General features: G+C 37.4%; 1 protein-coding gene across 3 annotated transcripts in view; it reads left to right on the top strand.

Annotated features, from left to right (window-relative positions):
• CEMIP (cell migration inducing hyaluronidase 1) overlaps positions 1–21,940 on the top strand; it is a 230,394-nt gene that overhangs the window by 70,363 nt on the left and 138,091 nt on the right. For 2 of the 3 annotated variants that reach the window (XM_074234001.1, XM_074234000.1), the window contains exon 5: positions 6,238–6,352. The exons of the other annotated variant lie outside the window; for it this stretch is intronic. The gene's annotated coding sequence lies outside the window, so the exon portion shown is untranslated. The remainder of the gene's footprint in view (positions 1–6,237; positions 6,353–21,940) is intronic. 3 annotated transcript variants of the gene reach the window in all.

Raw genomic sequence — 21,940 nt, 5'->3', positions numbered from 1 at the left:
CAAAGACAAGGTTTTTTGGGGTTTTTTTTAAAGGAGGGCAGCTAGGTGGCATAGTGGATAAAGCACCGGCCTTGGAGTCAGGAGTACCTGGGTTCAAATCCGGTCTCAGACATTTAATAATTACCTAGCTGTGTGGTCTTGGGCAAGCCACTTAACCCCATTTGCCTTGCAAAAACCTTTAAAAAAAAGAATATGGGGAATTCTCAGATGGGGAAATCAGTCAATCAATAAACATTCATTAAGCACCTACTATTTGACAGAGGCAGCTAGGTGGCACAGTAGAGAGTGCACTGGACTTGGAGTCAGAAGGAGGAAGCTCCAATCTAGTTGGACCCTTACTAGCCATGTGACCTTGGGCAAGTCACTTAACTCTAATTGCCCTATCTCCAGGCATCCTGATTCATATCTGGACATTAGATTCAGATTGGCTCTCAAGGAAAAAATGAGACTAGTAACAAGCACAGCATCCCCTCACTCAGATCCAATTCACATGCTTGTCATGGAATCACCTCCCTGATGTCATGGTCTTTCTTCAAGAATGAAGGGCAAGAGCACTGGCCCTGGAGCCAGGAGGACCTGAGTTCAAATCTGACCTCAGTCACTTAAGAATTACCTAGCTGTGTGGCCTTGGGCAAGCCATTTAACCGCATTGCTTAGCAAAAACTAAAAAAAAAAAAAGAATGAAGGGCAAATATTATTATAATCACTGAGGTTGCAAAGAGAGGCAAAAACCCTCAAGTGCTAATATCCTGAGCAAAGACATGGAAAAAAAAGAGAATTGAGGTTACACTATACAGGTACATTTGAATGGCAGAACCTAGGAAAGGGTGTAATATATCATTAGCCTAGAAAAACAGACTGGAAGAAAGATGGTTCATGATGACCAGAGGAGGTTGTTTTATCCCACAGCTAATAAAGAATCACTGAAGTTCCTTATGCTACAGAATGACATGGTCTGAGTTGGGCTTTAAGAAGACTTTCCTTATGGAGAACCTCTGAAAAGTAGTTCCATTTGACAAACATTTCTTGTGGCCTCCATATACAAAGAATCATATTCATTCTTCTTAGTACTACCCTGAACCTACTCATAGTGAATAGAGGTTGGCTGGTTACATGGGGTTTTCTTCCAAACAGCCACTTGTGCATTTCTTTCCTCATTGAACAGCTGGAGAAACAGGGGCTTTGAGCATAAAGAAATGATATGCTTATGGGTGACTAGTCAAATGAGACTTAGAGCTCAGGTCTAAACTTCCCAGTGTATGATTCCCAACACAAGCTGCCTCCTTTAGCAAAGCAACTGATGAGTGGGATGGGACTTCCTGCTTTGATGTCTCTGGACACCCTTCTCGCCCCCGCCTGAGAGATTGTCCACAGCTGCTGGGGCAACTATTTGTACTCTAACATGCCAATTTTTATCCCTTTTTTTGAAGAGTATTGAGCATCTCCTGTGGAAAATAGCTGATGGAGCTTAAGCAAGAATAAGTACCCAAGAATGAAGCTATTAAAATAAGCAAAATGCCAGAGAGTGGGGGCAGGATGAGGGAGCATGGAAACAGCTGACCAGTGCCTTTCCAAATTTAGCTAAGTAATTGACCTGACCCCTTTCCTATGCTTTCAGCACTTTTCTGGTGGGCATATTCTGGATGGTGATGACTTTCTGGACAAACATGATCACAGGTGGCTCATTTTGAGGCTCTTGAGTCAAAATTGAAATTTATACATATTTCAATGGAACCAGGTCCAAATGAATTGAGATGGACTGGCCAGCTGTTCTCTGCATTGAGAATTGAGTCATTAAGCTGAGTGTCAGCTGTCCTTCTTCCCTTTCCCCACCTTCTTTCTTCCAATTTAGTGTTGTCAGTCCCTAGAGAGAGGGACTGACGAAATGAAGCAAGATTGCATTACAAAGCAGCTCCCAGAACAGGCGTTGACAAATTTCTAGGACTTCATCTCTGGAGACTGAACTGGGATTAGGTCATGATGGAGAATAGATTGGGCCTTAAAATATTTTAAATAATGAATATTAATATTGAAAAATATTAAAATATTGTTGAGGACAAGGGGAATAAAGGTAAGAAATACAGTAAAAACTCATAAATCTGATTTTTCCAAAAGCCAAGACCAACTGATGAGTTAATCAAGTTCAAATTAATAATGGTTTTAAGAAGAGAAATGACAATTGCTTTAAATGGTACAGAATTTTAGTAAGTTGATATAGAATAATGAAATTGTATTTTATATTCATTCAAGAGTTCAAGATATGTCTGAATTCATTACCTTTGCTTGAGTTCAAATTGAAAGCTTTTAAAATCTAGATTAAAGCATATGGTATGATCTGTTGGGGATGCAGATTGGAATTCTACAATATTCTCATGGTCTTCACTCCCTTTCCTTTACGAAATCTCATTATTCTGTGATGCTAAGCAAAACTAGGTTTTTAGGTCCTTATTTCACCTTACTCCCCTTTACATGCTTTCTTTCCTAGTCAAGTCAATCCAGTTTCTGTTCCCCGAACTTGGTAGTATTCCATTCCCAATTCAATGCCTTTTTATAAGCTGTGACTCTTTGCTTAGAGTACACTCAGTCCCTTTCCATTTCTACTTCTTAGAATCCCTATCTTCTTTCAACTCTCAATTCAGCTGCTACCTGGTCTAGGAAATTTTCCTGATTCCTCTAGTTATTATAGTCTTTTCCTCCAAAAATGATCATTTTCATACATATTTGTTTACAAGTTGCATCCTGCAATGACATTGTGAACTTGAGATCTGAGACTTTTTGCCAATATGTCATTGTATCTTTAGTCTCTAACACATTGCCTTGGAAGTAGTAGGATCTTGATAAATGCTTGTTGAGTTGAATTGGTAAAAAGGCTTTGGTTTTGGAATCTCAAGAAAAGGTATTGTTGATTAATTTTTGCTTAGAAAAAATTCCAAGGATGGAACCTTTTCCCTCCATCTTCCTCATGTGGGTGCCCCTTGCCCTTTCCTTTTCCCTGTTTTTTCCACTCAGTGTTAATTCTCATCTTTATTAGTCCTTTCAATACATATGGTCATAGAGGACCTGGATCCCACCAGTACTACATCCCTCTCCAGTTCTGTCCATGTCTCTCCTGCCAGATCACATTCTTCTACTCACTTTCTCACCCAGACCTTCCCACAGGCTTCTAGCACTGGGGAATAGCTTCTACTTGGCAACCTCACCTAGACTGTTCCCACTCACTCACCCTAGTCATTCCATGGACTCAACACAAATTGGCTTTTTTCCTGCTATGTAGGATGAAGGCAAAGCTAAGGAATAGTGAATGGGTGAGGTACAAGTTAGAGTAAACATTTCAAGTTATGCTAGAAATGCCTTTTCTTAGATCAGACATAGAGATGTTCTTATCTGGAGCTGGAGAATCTCCTGAGAAACCCAATGATACATATAAACAGGTACCTATTTATATTTTTATTTATATTAATTTACTTTTGGAAAAATCATAACTAAGTTTTTACAAAAGATAAAATAATATAGCCTATGACAGTTATATCCAAATCCAAAATTGAAGTTATGAGTGAGGGGTGGGGAAGGAGGAAGTGAAGGGAGATGGATTGTTGAGTAGGGAAGGATCATAAAAATTAGAGATTTAAATCTGAAAGGGACCTCAGAGATCATCTAGTCCAAACATCTCATTTGAAACATATTTTGTGAAGTGACTTATACAGAGCTAATGAAGAAACAGATCCAAGATTTAAATCTTAGAGTTCTGACTCTAAAACTAGAGCCATGGACCTATGTCTCTAGCATCTTCTCTGATTCAAAAATAATTTTGTAAAGTACATAATTGCCCTATGTTCATTTTGCTTTAAATGAGGCAGCTCCTTACCTGGACTATAGGAAGGGATGAATCAGAGTGCCAGGCAGATATCATTTTCTTTTTTGGGTGGGAAAGGTGAAATAGTTGTAGAAAACTGCACGTCCACATTCTGGTACCCAGAATGAACTTCAGAAGCTTGAGCAAAATGCTGAGCCAAACCTTCTCTTGTTGTTTTGGCTCCTGCCTTTTGGCAACTCCCTGCTCCTTTCCTTTGTCTGAGAGAAAAGCCACAGAGACCCGGTAAGTTCTGGGAAATAGACCCACATAGAGACTGGATTCCTGGACAGCTTTCTCTTTGCTTTTTCTGAACTGTGCTGACACCTTGGTTGGCCTTAAGCAGGCCATCCAGCACCTTGTAACATGTTTATGGAACTGCTTGCCCCATTAGAGGAGCAGGGCCAGGATCTAAGCCCAGTGGGACTTTTTCCCTCCCTGATCTTAACCAGTACAGTGGCTGAAATTCCTGGAGAAGAGAAATAAAATCCCTTTCATCATTGCCCTGTTTATAGTAAGTTCATTTTGGAGAGGAGGAGCTATGTTTTCTTAAGACTCATCATTAGCAAGGCATCGGTCAGGAGGGCAGGGAGAGGAATAGGTCTGCCTGAGCCGTTGAAGTCCTGGCATCCCTTGGAGGCTCTGGGCCCAGGAAGCTGTCTATCTGAAAGTGAAGCTACTCTGACAATTGCAACAGGCTTGAAAACAAGTTGAACACCTCTCCAGGCCATAAGGAAAGGCTTAGTTTGCTTCCTCATTTTGGGCAGACTCAGTGGAGAATTAGGATCCTGCTGGGATTTCAATTGCTCTGGTCAGTTTACTGGCCCAGAGGGGAGAAGTCTTCAAACCAGTGGAATTGAGCTTCCAGATGTAGTGAGCTGGCACACTGTGAAAGCCTTCTAGAATTCAGAATTCTGATTCAGCTCCATGGAGGTCGTAGTGGAGGTAGAGGGTGATTTAATTGTTTGGTTAATGAATTAAGGCTTAATTCAATAAGTAATGGGGGAAATCTCTGAAGGGTTTTAAGTTGAACATTGACATGATGACCACTGTACTTCAGCATGGTGATTGTCTATATGATGAATTGGAAGGGAATCATAGAACTCAAGGCTAGAAGGGTTCTTAGAGATCATTTAGGCTAATGCTTTCATTTTATAGATAAATAAACCAAAGTCTAGAAGATAATTATAATAATAGCAAATATTTACATAGAGTTTTCAGACTTGTAAACCACTACACATAGACACACACACACACACACACACACACACACACACAAACACACAGAAGACCTCTATTCAAATCATACAGCCAAGAGCTTAGAGAAATATTAGAGATTGTTGTGTTTGATTCCTTTATTTTACAGATACTGAGGCACTGTAAAGTGACTGTGAAGTCAGGATTCAAACCCAGATTCTATGACTCCAAATTTAGCCTGGCATTGGTACTAGAGAGGATTTATTAACCAGTTAAATATGGAGATGAAGGAGGAGGAAAGAGTAAAAGCTGATTCCAAGGGTTTTAGTTCAGAGCAGTTAGAAAAGTAATGATATTAATTAAATCTGGGAAGTCAGAAGGAGTAGGTTTTTATCTAAAGGCACTTGAGTGACTTTAAGCTAATCATGTAATATCTCTGAACCTCAGTTTCTATAAAATGAATACTCTACACTAGGATCTTGAAGGAGCTGTTTAAGTTTAATCCTGTGATTAGGACCATTAAGACCATATCTGCTTAGTGTGGGTTGAGGGAGAAAGAAAAAGAATGAAAGAAAAGAAAATCATTTCTTCATTGTCTCCTTGGGATAGTCTGAGAACCTGAGGGTTAAAGCTCCTTCACTAAGATATCTTAGGTACTTTTACATAATAGGACTGGGGCACCCAATACTTTTCAGCCCATGATCTTATCATTGGATTTCTCTAAAGTGATGAGGTCTCAGGAGGTAGGGAAGAAAATGCCTTTCTTATGCTTCAAAAAACTCATCACTGGAGAGCAGAGGGAGGCCCTGTCTCCATTGCCTTCTGCAAAAATCATTTTTTTTTGCTTGAACAATTTGTTTATTTAGGCATATGAGGTATTCACTTCAAATTAAGGGAAAGTAGGTTGCAGAGTTTCAGTTCCTAATAACTGAATTCCAGTCTACCTGGTGACCTGTTATTTATAGAGGAAAACTTAGAGAGAAAAAAAAATTGACACGACAGTTCATCCTTCTCTGGCTGAGTTTATATCCATTCTTTAAAGTCGAGGCCCAATATTACTTCTCTCTCTCTCTCTCTTTTTTTAAAAAAGCAAAAACATATATTTAAAAAGGTGAAAACATTGATCTGAATTCAGATGCTATATTTCTTTCTCTGGAAGTTAATGGCATTTTCCATTGTACATCTTTTAGAATTGTCTTTGATCACTGTATTGCTGAGAAGAGCTAAGTCTGTCATATTCAACAATGTTGCTGTTAAGGTGTACAATTCTCCTGGTTCTGCTCACTTCACCCAGAATCTGTTCATGTAAGTCTTTTCAAGTTTTTCTGAAATCTATCTGCTCACAGTTTCTTATAGAGCAATATTATTCCATTATATTCATATACCACAACTTTAGTCATTTCCCAAATGTTGAACATTTCCTCAATTTCAATTCTTTGCACCACAAAAATAGCTGCTATGAATATTCTTGTATATATAGGTCTTTTCCTCTTTTTTGTGATCTCTTTGTGGTCAGACCTAGTAGTAGGATATTGCTGGATCAAAGGGTATACACAGTTTTTATTACCCTTTTGGCGTAGCTATAAATTGTTCTCAGAAAGGCTGGATCAGTTCACAACTTAACCAACAATGTATTAGTGTACCAGTTTTTGCCACTTCCCCTCCAACATTTATCATTTCCCTTTTCTGTCTGACCAGTCTGATAGGTGTAGGATGGTACCTCAGAGTTGCTTTAATTTGCATTTCTCTAATGAATAATGTTTCAGAGCATTTTTCAAATGACTATAGTTTTAATCTCTCATCTAAAAATGGCTTGTTCCTATCTTTTGACCTCAAAATCAATGTTTCAACAAATATATTAAGTATATATTAAAGTAGTAGGGCTTGATGAATAAGACAGCTCCTGCTGCTTGGGAATGAACAATTTAGTAGTAAAGACAAGAGATAGGTAAAAATAAAATTTTTTCAATTAACTAAGACATAAAATAGAGAATGAGTATGTAGGAGAAATTATCATTGATTTCCCTTGCCTCCTAAGTTCCAACTCTTTGGCCTGGCACTTAAAAGCTCTTCAAAATATTGGAGCTATTCTACCTTTCTGGCCTTATTTTATAAGATATCCTTCTTTACACTCTGCACTGAGCTCTTCCACTTCTCTGACTTTGCTCCATGACCTTCCTTTACTTCTTTGTCAGGTCAATTCCTATTCATACTTTAAAAGCCACAGTCTTTAAATTCCATCTCTCCCCTGAAGCCTTTCCTGAACCTCACACTCAGTAACTTTTCTCCCCTCACAAAGCACTTTGTTTGATGCCACTCTAAAGGGTTTGTTATGTAATTATTGAGTTATAGCTAACTGTCCCCCTTGTTTTATCCATTCCCCTAGATTCTAAAGTCCATGAGGGCAAGAATTTTTGATACACTTGTATCTTGTTTTATTTACACTATGTATTTTCCCTACTATCAGCACAATGTTTTCTGACATGGGAGACATTGACACAGGACTACACAGCATGTCATGCCCTCATCAGAGAAGGTGTTGTGGTCTATGAGCAAAGCAGAATCGCAGCAGCTCTGAAGAAAGTGGAGATGTATCAATTTAGAGATTATACCCCAAATTTACACATAGACTACTTGTGCCTGACCTGTGGTAGAACTTTCTAAGCTCTCATTGATTTGATCAGCCACAATCAAACACTTTGCAACCTGTCTCTAGCATAATGATACCATTTTGGTTCTCTTAGAGAATGAAGGACAACAACCAACCAACCAGGACATTGTGTATACATTAGATAATAATGATAATTATTTTATTTTCAGTATTTATGAGCCAGGCTATTAATGTAACAAGTACTATGTTAAACATTTTACAAATATTATCTCATTTAATTCTTACAAAATCTGTGAAGTAGGTGTTATTATTATCCCCATTTTACAGTTGGGGATAACCTACCTGAGGCAGGTAATGGTTAGTGACTTGTCCAGGGTCAGACAACTAAAAGTATCTGAGACTGGATCCCAAATGCAGGTTTTCCTGACTTCCAATCCAGCACACTATCCCCTGCACCACCTACCTGCCCTACATTAGGTGCTTAATAATTCTGTACCTGATTAATGTATTAATGAACCATGAGATGTCCCAAGAGGGAAGAATTATTTCCACCTTCAGGGAAAAGGGGAAGCTTGACAAATGTATAGGATTTCAGTAGATCATGTTTCAGAGATTTTTAATAGGGCTCATGACACCAGATTCATAGATAACCAACTTGGGCTGAAATTTTGTCTTGTTCATATCTTCCTGAAATCAGTTCCCCTCATCAATAAAGTCATTGCTTCTACAAAAGGTAAAATGATCTCTTTTCCAGAATTTCTCATAGCAATAGCCATAGCATCCTACTGTTTAGGGGAGATAAGGAGAAAGGTCTGTGTTGAACCCTCATAAGGCAATGTATTCAGAGCTAATTAACATGGAAATATGACTATTGACTTGCAAAGTGCTTTGAACATCTTCAAGACTACAAATCTTTTCCCTTCCATTTCCTCTCTCCTTGCTCCATACAATCCACTTAAGGATACTTGGTTCACTGTTAAGTCTTTACCCTGGGCAGAAAGGTGAATGCCTGAGAATATTACACAACTGTCTCCTAGTTAAATATCCTGGTTAAAAGATTCATGGTCCTATTCCATGCTTGGACAAAAAATTGGAGCAAGAATGAACTTAATCTTCGTTTTTAATCAAATGATTTTGATTATGCTGAGTATACTTGAGTAGTCAAGAAAGTTGAAACTGAAAAGCTATAGAATTTTAATTCTTTTGGGACTTGTTCCTATGCAAACCAAGGAACCTTGGGCAGTATGAGAGAGCAGTGAGGACACTGAGTTTGGATTCAGAGGACCTGTATTAGAATCTTGGACTTTAACTCATCCCTCATTTTCCTCATCTGTTACAGAGGGAGTAGATTCCATAATATCTGAAGTACCTTTATGCTACAAATTCTTTAACTTTGCCAATCTGTTTCTAAGCTTATAAAACCGATGGCAACTGATGCATCTGCATTTATCCTACCATCCCCTGCCACCCAATACATACCCTTTGCTTATCCTCTCTCTTATTCTCCATGCTGCATAGTCTGGGATGATTGAAACAATAACTTACCTTGAACTTGAACTCTAAGTTTCAGACTAAAAAAGGTACAGGGAGATGTATAAGCTTAGTTTTTAGGAAATTATAAGCAGAAATTCCCCCCTCCCCCCTTTCTGAATCTCTCCCTGCTGTATAGAGTGCCTATGGCTCCAAGAAATCAACAACCACACCCAACAAGCCATCTGGGCAGACGGGCTAATCCAGGTTGAGGATAACTGACAGTCCTTAAACTGTGAAGTAGGGGATGTTTTCACCAAGGATGTAAAGGCTTTCCCTGGCCCAGTGGGTGAATGATAATAATTTGTTCCAATAACCATGAAATAGGCTGCTATGGAGCACGTAGAACTCGGTCAGATATTGTTAGGATGCTAAAGTCATCCACTGTATCCCAGACCATCATCAATTCTATTGGTTTTTGTTCTACCACTAAATTTTGATGACTTTGGAAGAAAGAGTGAAGCTGGCAATTTTGTTCAGCTCTTTATCACTGAAGTCCAACTCACACACAAGCCATGATGTCTTTACTTCTCTTTGAAAGTGAAGGATGATCAACAACAATCACTATTTATGATTAATAGACACTTGTCAAAGTTTTGCTCCTACTACCTTTGACAGTTTAATATTTATTGTGACTAGCCCAAGGATGGAGGCTGGGCAGTAACTCTGTTCTCAAGGATATGATTCCCACCTCTTTCTTGACAGTAGTGTTGATTTAGCTTCCTTAGATTGAATATAATGGAAATGACTGCTATGGTATTTGCAAAGCCTAGGTTTGTGACAGTTCCCATCTTAAAGGAGTTAGTATTAGGATATTATGATTTGCAGTGTCACGTTTGGGGGAATTTGTGTTTTCTAACAATCTCAGCATAGAAAAATCAAAAAGATTATGAGTTCCTTAACCCTTTTCATACCATATTTCTCCATCTTTCCTTCATAAGTCAGAGTGAGTCAATCCCTCAGCAATCTTTATTGAGGTCCAGAAAAACCATGTTAGGTGGAAGGGGGCACTTAGTCTGGTAAGACTTTTGTTTTCTCAGAATACCTTAGTTTGGGTTTGTTTTTATTAATTAATTAGTTGGCTTATTTATTTTTCAAGGCTACTTCTTCCTGCTATGCCCAGACTAGAGTATAGCAGCCTCTCACAGGCTTGATTCCATTGTCAATTGGCAAGCTTTGAACTCCTCCCTTTCCGACTGCTTCCCTTCCTTGATAAATCAGCACTGGATTAGTGAGGACATTTTATCAGCTTTAGCTCTACAACTCAGAACTCCTAAGCACAAATAATTCTCCAACTTCAAAATTTCTGACATGAGGAATTACAGACATACCACCATGCCTAGCGCCTTAGCTCTTTAGAATGACAGCAAAGTATAATAGAATACATTGGATAGTGATGAAGAAGGAAAAGGATAGGAAATAAAAGAAAGAACAGACTAAGATTTACACTAAATTTGGTATCCTGGTCAAATCACCAGGCTTCAAATTCCTCATCTAGAAGGACCGGATGAGTTCTAACATTTAAGAACCTGTAGGTCTAAAAGTTATTTCTCCATTCTGTGCGCTGAAAGGTTATATTAGAAACATGATGGAATGATTAAGCTGTTACTGTAAAGAGAGGAAGGTCAAAAGTTAAGGAGAAGAGCTTTCCAGGATGGTTATGGGATATTAGAGACTTTTTGGATGTTAGCTAGATTTTCCTCAGTCTCCCAGAGCCAACTTTTCTTATCGACCTAAAGTGGTAGCTTTTAAAGAAAACACTTTTAAAACCAAAGGTTGTCCGGCTCCCACCCTTCCAAAAGTCACTGCTTATGTGTATGCTAGTTATTTGAGAGACCATTTCTACCAATCCCAACAACTTTGGAGCCAGAAGGGTCACTGACATTGAGACAACCCAAATCAAACATATCCATGAAATTAAAAAAACAAGACTTAACTATTCACACTTACTGTAGAGGTTGTGGATCTGCTGTCTTGTGTCAAAAGTCAACTGTATGTAAGTACAGGATGAAAGGGAAATAACCAAAGAGAAAGCACTTCATAGGAAAAAATCTGGGGGTGTAATGCATTGCAAACCCAATCTGAGTCAGCTAGATGATATAGCAGCCAAAACAGCTAATAAGGAACTTGGGTTATATTTAAGTATGTATGTATGGTGTTCACAGTGAGGGAGGTGATACTCCCACTGTGCTTTGCCCTGGTCAGCCCACATTTAAAATATTAAATCTGGTTCTTGGTACCACATTTTAAGATTGATGAATTGAAGAATATCCAGGAAGAGGGTGACTAGAATAGAAAGGATATATAATTATAGATTGCAGGACCTGGGATTTTTGTTTTAGAGAAGAGAAGACTTAGGGGAACATGATAGCTGTCTACCTTTGGAATTTTGTTTAGACTTGTTTTGCTTGGTTCTGAAGAGCAGAAATAGAGCCAATGGGAGAAAGTAACATGAAAAAGATTTTGACTCAATATAAGAGAAAAATTTCTAGTTCCCCAAAATGAAATGGACCTCCACAAGAAACAGTGAGTTGCTTGTCCCTGGATCTCTCCAAAGAGTCCAAATGACACTGTAGTGAACTATGATCATTTGTTAGGAGTATTATAGATGTTTACTTGTAGATGGAAGTCAAGTAGCAGGAAGAGAGTCAGATAGATTCTTTGGCTAAGGGTTAGACCTCTCCAATCCCTTCAATTCTGGGCTTCTCTGACAAGTGAAAGGAGTTATTTTTTAATATTATTCTCTTATGCAGATTTCAGTGGCAGTGAACTAGCAGTGGAATTCCTTAGGTGGGTCTGTCCCACAGCTTCAGGGGAAACTGGAAAGCTCCCTTGTCTTGACTTGAGGACAACGATAATAATATAACAATAGCTAACATTCATTTTGGTTTTTTAAGGCTTGCAAAGTTCTTTATGATATAATCTGATTTTATTTATTTTCACAACATCCATCCCTGGGAAGTAGATACTATGATCATTTCCCCTCCTTTCTTTTTTTTTTAGATAGTAAATACATGACTTGACCAGGGTCACACAGCTAATAAGTGCCTGAATTTGCCCCAAGACACTAGGTCTCTACATCTCTCTGCTTGCCCTTTGATGGTGCAAAGGACTCCTGAACCTGAAGTTAAGAAGTTTCAAATACTTATTACCTGAGTGACCTGACAAATCCTTTGACATCTCTGGGTTTCAGTTTCTTCTTCAGTAAAACGGGGATAATAATGGTATCTACCATCCAAATTTTTTGTGAAAATAAAGTAAGGCAATCTGTAAAACACTTTTCAAACCTTAAAACTATTTAAACACTAGTTATTAGCTGCTGCTGCTGCTAGTACTACTACTACTACTACTACTACTACTACTACTACTACCACTACTACCACTTCTACTGCCAACACCACCACCACTACGACCACCACTGTCATATAATAATTTTAAGCACTATTCAAACCCATTTTGGATTTCCTTCTTGTTCTGCCAACCTTTGGCTTCATAGATGTTTGGCCAGTGATCTGGAACATCCTGCATCTTGCAAGAAGTTTCCATTCCTCACACCAGGTTAGGTAAAAATGAATTGCATAGCCTGAGGTCCTCTCTCCTCCAAATCAACACTTCCCTAGCATTTTAAAGGTTTTTCAGGGCCCTAGCTTCTTCCTCTCCAGTCATTTCTGTAGCCATGCAATTCCCTCTGGGGCCAGCTGGACTGGCTTCAAATTACCAAGGTCTGTTTCAGGGTATGACCAGAGAAGGGAATGAGATTTAGAGGTGAGAGGAACTATGACTCATGTACCAGGAAGAAACATTTTTTCCTATTCCTTGCTGCACTGGAATATAAATTATGCTTATTTGGTTTATTTTCCAAAATTCCCACAGCTATTGTTTATATCTTTGGTGTTATGAAATTGTTAGTTTCAAAAAAATTTTTGCATGTTTATATGTAAATATAAACTTATCTCCTATCCTTCCCTCATTTCTATGCCTAATATAATCCATGTGTACACTTCATCTTTTATCTTCCTGAGTCCTCCACATATGTATCTATGAGCACACAAATGTACACACACAGACAAAAACCTACAGAAGCTCCTTTACTAAAAAATAAATTTTATTAATATCTATAATCTGTTTTTTCATCTCCTTTGTTTCCCAGTGTTTTGCTTTTCCCTCCCCCTCCAGGGAGCAATCCATTGAAACAGAAGATCCAAACAAATTCAACTTCAGAAAACCATCTAACATATCCAAAAAGTTTAATGTTATTTAATGTTTCATACTTCTACTAAGAAGCTAGGGAAGGTAGATTTTCCTCTCTCTTCTCTGAACTCAACCTGGGTCCTAAAAATGTCATAGTATTCAGTTTCTGTTGTATCATTATTATTATTGTTGTTGTTGTTGTTATTATTGTTCTTGCCATTTACATCATTGGATTGATTGTTTTCCTATTTCAACTTACTTCATTCTTGTATAAATTTGTCTAAATCATTTCTCTGTTCATCACTTTCATTATTTCATACAATCTAGTGATAGTTCATTACATTTATGATCTTCTATTTGTATCTCCAACTCTTAGTTTATTATTTTGCACATTGTAAACATTCAATAAATGCTTCTTCATTCATTGACTCATTCATGTATCACAACATATTCGCCATTCCCTAGTCAAATGGGCAGTACTGTTTCTATTTCTTTGCTTCTCCAAAAACTAATGCTATAAATACATTAGTATATGAAACCTTTTTTTTGTCATTGACTCTTTGCAGCATATGCCCAATATTCAGATTCTTATAATACCTACAGGCATCCTTATTTAAAAAAACCCTTTGTCTAAACCTATATCTTCTCCTTCAAATCATCCTCCTATTTCTCTCCTTTAATGAAGGGTCAAACTCTTCAACACCTGCTTTACAACATTTGCTGCTAATACATCACAACCCATTCATTCCTAATATCTTGTAATCTATCTTCTTTATTAATTTACAGAAGCTACATTCTTACATCTTGTCAACCTCCTAACTGTTGAGTCTGCTGATTTTTTTCTCTCAGGATACTTCTTTCATCTTCGACATCCCTGACCAGACCTTGTTTTTTTCCATTTTGAACTTTATGGGACTCCAGTCCTGTTGCCTCTGACTCTTCATAGTTTCCCTCAATGCATCCTATTCCAAGTCCTGTCCCCAACAGTGGTCAAAAACAAGGTCCTTTAACCTTCCTTTTTAATATTCTCTTTTTAAAAATTTATGTATTCTTGAGATTCTGATGATCACTTCTCTGCAGACTATATCACTTTCCCACTATGCTGCTAGTTTATTTGACAATATTTTTAATGACATGTATCCTCTCAGATCTAAAAGGTCTGAAATCAAATTAATCTCCCTCCCACAACTGCTCCTTCTTCCAATTTCCTGAGTCAAAGCTGATATCATTTCCACAACCTCCTTAAAGCCTAAACAAATAATAACCATACAGTACCTATTATGTATTAGACTGTGGTAATAATTTAGCACATACTTTCCCATTTTATACTTCCAACAACCCTGAAAAGTAGGTGATAATATTATCTCTTTACTGATGAAGAAACTGAGGCAGAGATAAGTGATTTGTTCAGGGTCATACAGCTAATTCATATCTGAGCAGATTTGAACTCAGATCTTCTCCGACTCTAGGCTCAGTACTCTATTGATGCATGTTTGACTATGTGTTGATTATTTTTAATGTATCTCATATCTTTTTTTCCATTTTTAGTGCTATGACATAAGGCCTCTCAGCACTTCCCTCCTAGATGATTTCTATAGACTGAACTTTTCTTCTTGCCTCATGTTTCTTTATCTTACTGGATACTACTTGCCACTCCCAGATTCGTTTCCCTAAATTGTAAATATTATGTGTTAAATCAACAGAGATATCTTCATTTGTTAAATAGGAATAATAATAATAATAATAATACTTGTAATTATATACTATAATTACTTCAAAGGATTGTTGTGAGGCTCAAATGTAGGTATATCTGTGTGTAAGGGTGTGAGGGGGGAGGGAGAGAGGGAAGGAAAGATGAATGAATGGAGAGAGGAAGGGAAAGAAAGAAGGTGGGATGGATGGATGGGAGAGAGAGAGAGAGAGAGAGAGAGAGAGAGAGAGAGAGAGAGAGAGAGAGAGAGAGCAAATGGGCAAGTTTTAAAGTGCTATGCGAATGTAAGTTTTTATTTTATCATTCAACCATTCCAAAGTCTTCAGTGGGTTCCTACATAATAGACATAGCCTGCTTTTCCAAAGCTATCTGCTTGTTTTTCCTATACATAAATCCTTCAGTCCAGAAAGGCTGGTATGGTCACTTTCCCCTTAAAATTTCATCCATATTCCTATTTCTATATCTTTGCACATGCTATTACCCCTTTCTGGAGTTCTCTCTCCTTTTTTACATAGGTCTAAATCCCATCTTTTAAAGTGTAACTCGTGTCCTATCTTTTCCTTAAAACTTTGTATGACCATAGAAGCTTTTAAACTCCTGCATTATTTACTCTGCCTCTCACTTGTATGATCTATTATTTGCCATTTTCTTGTTTAACTTTAAAATCTTTGAGGACAGGGGTTGTGTTCTCTATCAGAGCACATAGCACAGAAGATCCCCAAGAAATGTATTATAGGTAGATGGATCATTGAATCTATCTCCAGAAAATGGTTCCCTAGTTACAAGAAGTATTTCATTAAGAAATGTGCTCATCATGGGGGCAGCTAGGTGGGGCAGTAGATAGAGCACCAACCCTGGAGTCAGGAGGACCTCAGTTCAAATCTAGTCTCAGACACATAATATTTCTCTTTGTGGCCTTAGGCAAGTAATTAGCTCCATTGCCTTGCAAAAAGAAAAAGAAAAGAAAAAGAAATATGCTCATCTGGTGAATCACAATGGCATTTACTAAGGACAACTTTTTATATTATATTATATAAGAAGAGAACCTGGTTCTAACCTGGTTCATGTTTTTTTTTTTTTTTTCTCTGAGACTTGTTTCTCTTGTAGTGGAAACTTGTCTTTTTTCCAGTCTGAAGGAGGATTTTATTTTTAAACTTTCATGACATGACATACTTTGTGGGATTCTCCCCCCGCCCCTTTCCCTTTCTCTCTGTACTAGGACCCTGGAGAAGAGCCAAGCAAGGTTGTTTTTATTTCATTTCCATTCTTTGCAGAGAAGGATGAAGCACAGACTTCATCTATAAACTGTGTGTGTTTTAGAGGCCCCAGGAGCTGTTCATGTACTTTATTTCTTGTCTTTGTTCCAGTGAGGACCAAATTGAAAACATGCTAGGAGAGCTACCAAAATATGCATCAACACCTGAGGAAAAACAAATGCCTCTCTCCATGGTCCCAACAATTAATTTCTAGCCTTGATAAGTGCTTCAGTACTACCAAGTGATAGATACAAAGACTGCCTATACTGGAGATCACACAGAGAAGAGAGAATTATGTTGAGTGGAAATGAAAGGTAGATTTAGGTTTGTAGTTTGCTTCAACCACTTATTCCCTGGATCATCTTGTCTAAGGCACTTAATCTCTTTAGACCTCAGTTTCCTTAACTGTAAAATGAAGGTGTTGGACTAGATAGATCAATGGTGACAGTGATGATGATGATGATGGTGATGATGACAGCTTCCTCCACTGCTTTTCAGTCTATGCCTCAAAGTAGAAAACCAGTGGCTATCTCTAATTGATTCAGAGGAAACTGTGTGGAGGTCAAAGAAGAAAAGTGAAATTTTACATTTTTGATTAAAAGTTTGAATGTAAAACTTCTAGCATCAGACAATCATAGTTCTAATCTATTGAGAAAACCACTTCCAGTCTTCTTGAGGGGGAGTGAGAATGTAAATATTAAATATTGCTAACCAATGAAGAGATAATGTAATGCAGTGGTAGAGCAGACTAGGGGTTGAAAGAGATCTGTTATTAACTGTTATCAGATAGCAAACGGACACTTCTAAGAGCTTATAACTTGTCAGGCAACATGCTAGGATCTGGGGACATAAAAAAGATAAAAAACAGTTCCTGCCCTCAGGGAGTTCACATTCTAATGGGGAGACACCAATACAAATAACTAGAAGAGACAGAACATGATCTAAGGGGGAAAAACCTAGTACCTGGAAGTACTGGAAAAGTTTTTTGGTGGGGTTGTTTGGTTTGTTTGTTTTTAGTAGAGAACTGAAGGAAGCCAATGAAGATAAGAAACTGAGGTAATAAAGAGAAAACACATTTTATACCTCAATTTCCTCATTTCTGCTAATACAAACAGAAATCTACCTATGTCACCTTATCCTGTGCCTTTCTTGACTATATCTTCCTTTTTAAATGAAATTTTCTTTTTTTTGTTATGTACTGAAGCATAAGCAGAAAAGAACATTTCAACATACAAAGGACAAAATGAAGATTGTATATAAAACTATGAATTTTCCAGATCTTTTTCAATAATCCTCCATATGAATCTAGAGAACTCAATGACCTAGAGAAATTTCTCTAGTTCTTTAATGTCTCAAAGGAACCAATGATCACTTGAGCTGTCAATCTGCTATCTTTTATTCTCACTATATGATCAATTTACCTTCTTTTCTGGTTATGTCTCTAGTAATATCTTTTAGCCATATATTACAACCTACATCATCACCCATCTGTCTACTGTCTTTTGACTTCCTTGTAACTTTGACTCTTCCCAAAGTCATTGCATTTTATGATTTGCAACCATATAATTATTACTAAAAGAATATTGCTGTTTTTGTGACTGTAAGTAGTTTGGAATCACTCTAAATTATATGTAATTACTCCAGTGAAATTTACTTTTCCTACTCAATTCTGTACCAGTTCATTTTTCCTCTTCAATACCTATCTGAAGATAGTTGCATGTCATAATCTGGGAATATATAGATTTTATACACTTTGTTTTTTTTTCAATGGATGGGTTAGATGAATCTTCTTCATGTTATTATGGTTTTTAGTGAGGAGGTTTGGTAGTCTTTTATAGTTCAATGAATTACTACAATGCCATATTCAAAAGGGATTTTTACCTTTAATAGAAAATCCTTTTTTTTGTATTCTGTGTAGGACATTCATCATGACATTGGCCAGCACTTTTATGTGAACATATGTCTCTCTGGTATTCACCTAACTTTTGTTTCTGTTTGACATGATACTGAACAAAGTTATAATCTGCCACAGAGTCTTTTATAATTTTAATATATGTGACATATTAATGTATTTTCTATATTAATTCACTATAGAGAGATGCTATCTTTGAGAGACTTCAAGACTACATTTTGCTCCCTTGAGTTTAAAAAAATAAAAAATACATCAAATCAAATTAAAAAACTATAATCAAATTGGCAATCTGATTGACACCTCTTCATACTGACGATAAATATCTTTCTTTAATAAGAAATGCCTAAATGCCTAAATGATGAGGTGTCCATCTCTATAAAGTTGCTAAGGTGACCAAATTTTCTCAATAGATTATTCTGTAATAGTTTCATCTTTAGAAAAGGTAATTATTTCAAGTAATCTTTGGTTAAGTAATAACCATCCCTTTCCCAGATGAAGGTATCCCTCAATATGTCTAGTTTCAGTCACCCTGGGTTGGTATCCTTCTCTCTCTCTCTCTCTCTCTCTCTCTCTCTCTCTCTCTCTCTCTCTCTTCACTTTCTCCTTTAGAGTGGAATAAGTTTGAGAATTAGGAATTCCTCTTCCCTGCTTCAGAAATGCAGCAGCTGATCCACAACCATGACAACTCATTCCAGTTTTAAATAGGAAAAGCAGAGAATAACTTTTTCCAGCTGAAGCTATTGGAAGATCTTAGACAAATGCAACTGACGCTCATTGAACTCCATCCAGCACACTGGGACTAATTTCAGCCCAGCAAACACACTGCCAGGGCATCTTTAATGAGCTCTTCTAACTCTTTGGTCCTCCCAGCCATGAAATTAGAATCGGACTTAAAGAATTTAGGGTGGACTCAGAGAAAATCAGCCATTAGACCTAAAGGATAGCAAATCAATTCCCTTCCCTTTTCTTTTGTAGTCTGTATTCATAGGAATCTTGTGTTGTAGGGAACTCAGATGTAGTTGGTGAAGGCAAATGACAGTATGTTCTTAACTACTACCTGTCCATGAACTAGAGTTTTATCATGTGGAAAATGAGAAATTTGAACTAGGTAATACCTAAAGTCCAATCCAGTTTTGATAGTCTATAAATATATGATAGGGAGTATCAGAAGGAGAGAATATGACCAGGAAAACTTACTGATATACCTATCTATCACACTTTGAATTTTTGCTTAATGCAGTGAAATTGTGCATTATATGGAATAGATACCAGATGATGAGCTTCTCCTCTTCCTTCACACAATGGTTTTTTCTTTGGTACCTTAAAACTTAACCCCTCCAAATTCTCTAATTGTAAGTATGATGATGTTTGCCCTTTACTTTCAAAGAAGACCATGATATCAGGGAGATGATGCCATGACAAGCACGTGAATTGGATTAAGTGAGGGGATACTGTGCTGTCACCAATCCCACTTTCTCCTCTAGATCTATCTGGGTCCAGGGGCGAAATATGAATCAAGATGACTGGATGTGAGGCAATCAGAGTTCAGTGACTTGTCTAAGGTTACTCAACTGGCAAGTGTCAAAGTCTGAGGCTGGATTTGAACTCAGGTCCTCCTGACTCCAATGCCAGGACTCTATCCATTGTATCACCTAGCTGCCCCACTTGTATGTATGAAGGTCAGTTGTCAGAATATTACTAGTTGATGAAAAAATGTGATATAATTATAGAATCTTAAAGTTGGAGGGTACTGTAGGTGTGAAGATCAACCTTCTACTTTAGAAAAGAATATCCTCTATAATATTTCCAGCAGGTTGTTATTCAAATTTTAATTAAGTTCTTCTATTAATGATGAAAGCAATCAAAAGCAGGAGTTGGAATGCTATCTTCTCATATCTTCCTTTTGTTCTTATAGATCTCATGGGGTCCATCTTCCTGCCATCAAGGGTACCTACTCCTTTGCCTTCCCTTACCCTCCTTCCTTAATCCTGGACCAAATAGAACTTATGGGGCAAGAGGAATGAAATGTTTGCTTGCTTAGGTTAGATGGGAGTCACCAATTATAATTAATCTGTTAGGTGGAAGAGCAGCAGACCTTATCATCTACCCTCCCAATGTATCCTAAGCTTCTCCAGATCTTACCAGGTGCCCTATCTTTACATCTACTAGAGCACTGTGCACTCACTACCTTCCAGCATACTGACTCCTCCAAAGCCTTGAACCCTTGAGTCTGTTCTGCCTGAAGCATTTTTAACATAATTAGAATGTGAGCTCCTGTAGAAATGGAACAGTCTCCTTTTCCCTTTTTATGTCTGACTCTTTGTGACCTCATTTGGGATTTTCTTGGCAAAGATATTGGAGTGGTTTGCCATTTCCTTCTCCAGCTTATTTCACAGATGAGAAACTGAGGCAAACATGGTTAAGTGACTTGTTCAGGGTCACACTGTAATATCTGAGGTCAGATTTGTACTCATGAAGAAGAGTCTTACCTGATTCCAAGTCCAATGCTCTATCCACTGTGCTACTGTGCCACTGTGCCTCCTAGCTGTCCTTCATATTAAGCTAGTGATGACTAACACTGACAGGTCAATTGATTGTGCTTCTTGCTGTCATTTGTCTTCTCATTACCATTCCATTCTGGATTTATTCTTCTTCCTTTAAAGATAGCTTTTTAAAAATGTTCCTTTTGGATTGATTTTTCACAAGTTTTAGCTCATTCTAGGCTTAACTTTCCTGACACTATACTTAAAATCTCATTTATTCTTGAGTATCCACCTCTTCATTTTTTTGTACATGGGAATAGCCAGGTATTAGTGGAAAGAATATTAGATTTGGAATCAGAGATTTCTGAATTTAAATCCTGTCTCAGATACTTCTAACTGTGTGACCTTGGATGAGATACAACTTTTCTAATCTCATGTTTCCTCATCTGCAAAATGAGGATGAGAGGAGAATAGTAGCAACCATCTTCACAGAGTTGTTAGGATGATTAGATAAGATAATGTGGCAGTAAGATGACACAGTGTCTAAAGCTCTGGACCTGGAATAAGAAGGGCTTAAGTTGAAATCTAGATTTAAGTACTTAAAGTGATGTGACCCTGAGCAAGTCACTTAACCTTTCTCTGCCAGTTTCCTCAACTGTTAAATGGAGAAAAACAGCCTCTACTACCTTCCAATATTGTTGTAAGAAAAATTGAGATAATATTTATTAAGTAATTTACAAATCTTAAACCACTATATATATATATGTAAATTGCTTTACATATATCTTTACATCAACATGAGTTATTATTAACAGATAACTCTCTTGCCAGAACATAAGGAGGACTGACTTAATAATAATTGCTCCATTACTTCAAGCATCTTTAATTTCATCACTTTGGTTTTTGGTCTGATTTCTAAGAAGTGAACCTTACCTGACTTAGTGTTAGTGGTCCACAGGTGACTAATATAGAGTCAAGTCAATAAACATTATTAAGAGTCTGCCAAATGTCAGACACTAAGAGTCTATCACAGTCTGGTTCTTAAAGATTTTCTAGATAGGTAGGACTTTCCAGAGTTTGTGCTTTAAGGTCACAGTGAGATTACCTTCACTTCCTGACAATAATATCAAGTCACATTGATAAAGCTCTCTGTAAAACATCTCTGGACCTCCATTTTCTCATCTGTAAAATGAGAGGGT

Source organism: Macrotis lagotis, chromosome 4, assembly GCF_037893015.1.
Source record: "Macrotis lagotis isolate mMagLag1 chromosome 4, bilby.v1.9.chrom.fasta, whole genome shotgun sequence".
NCBI lineage: Eukaryota > Metazoa > Chordata > Mammalia > Peramelemorphia > Peramelidae > Macrotis > Macrotis lagotis.
This window is presented reverse-complemented; position numbering and strand designations above follow the sequence as displayed.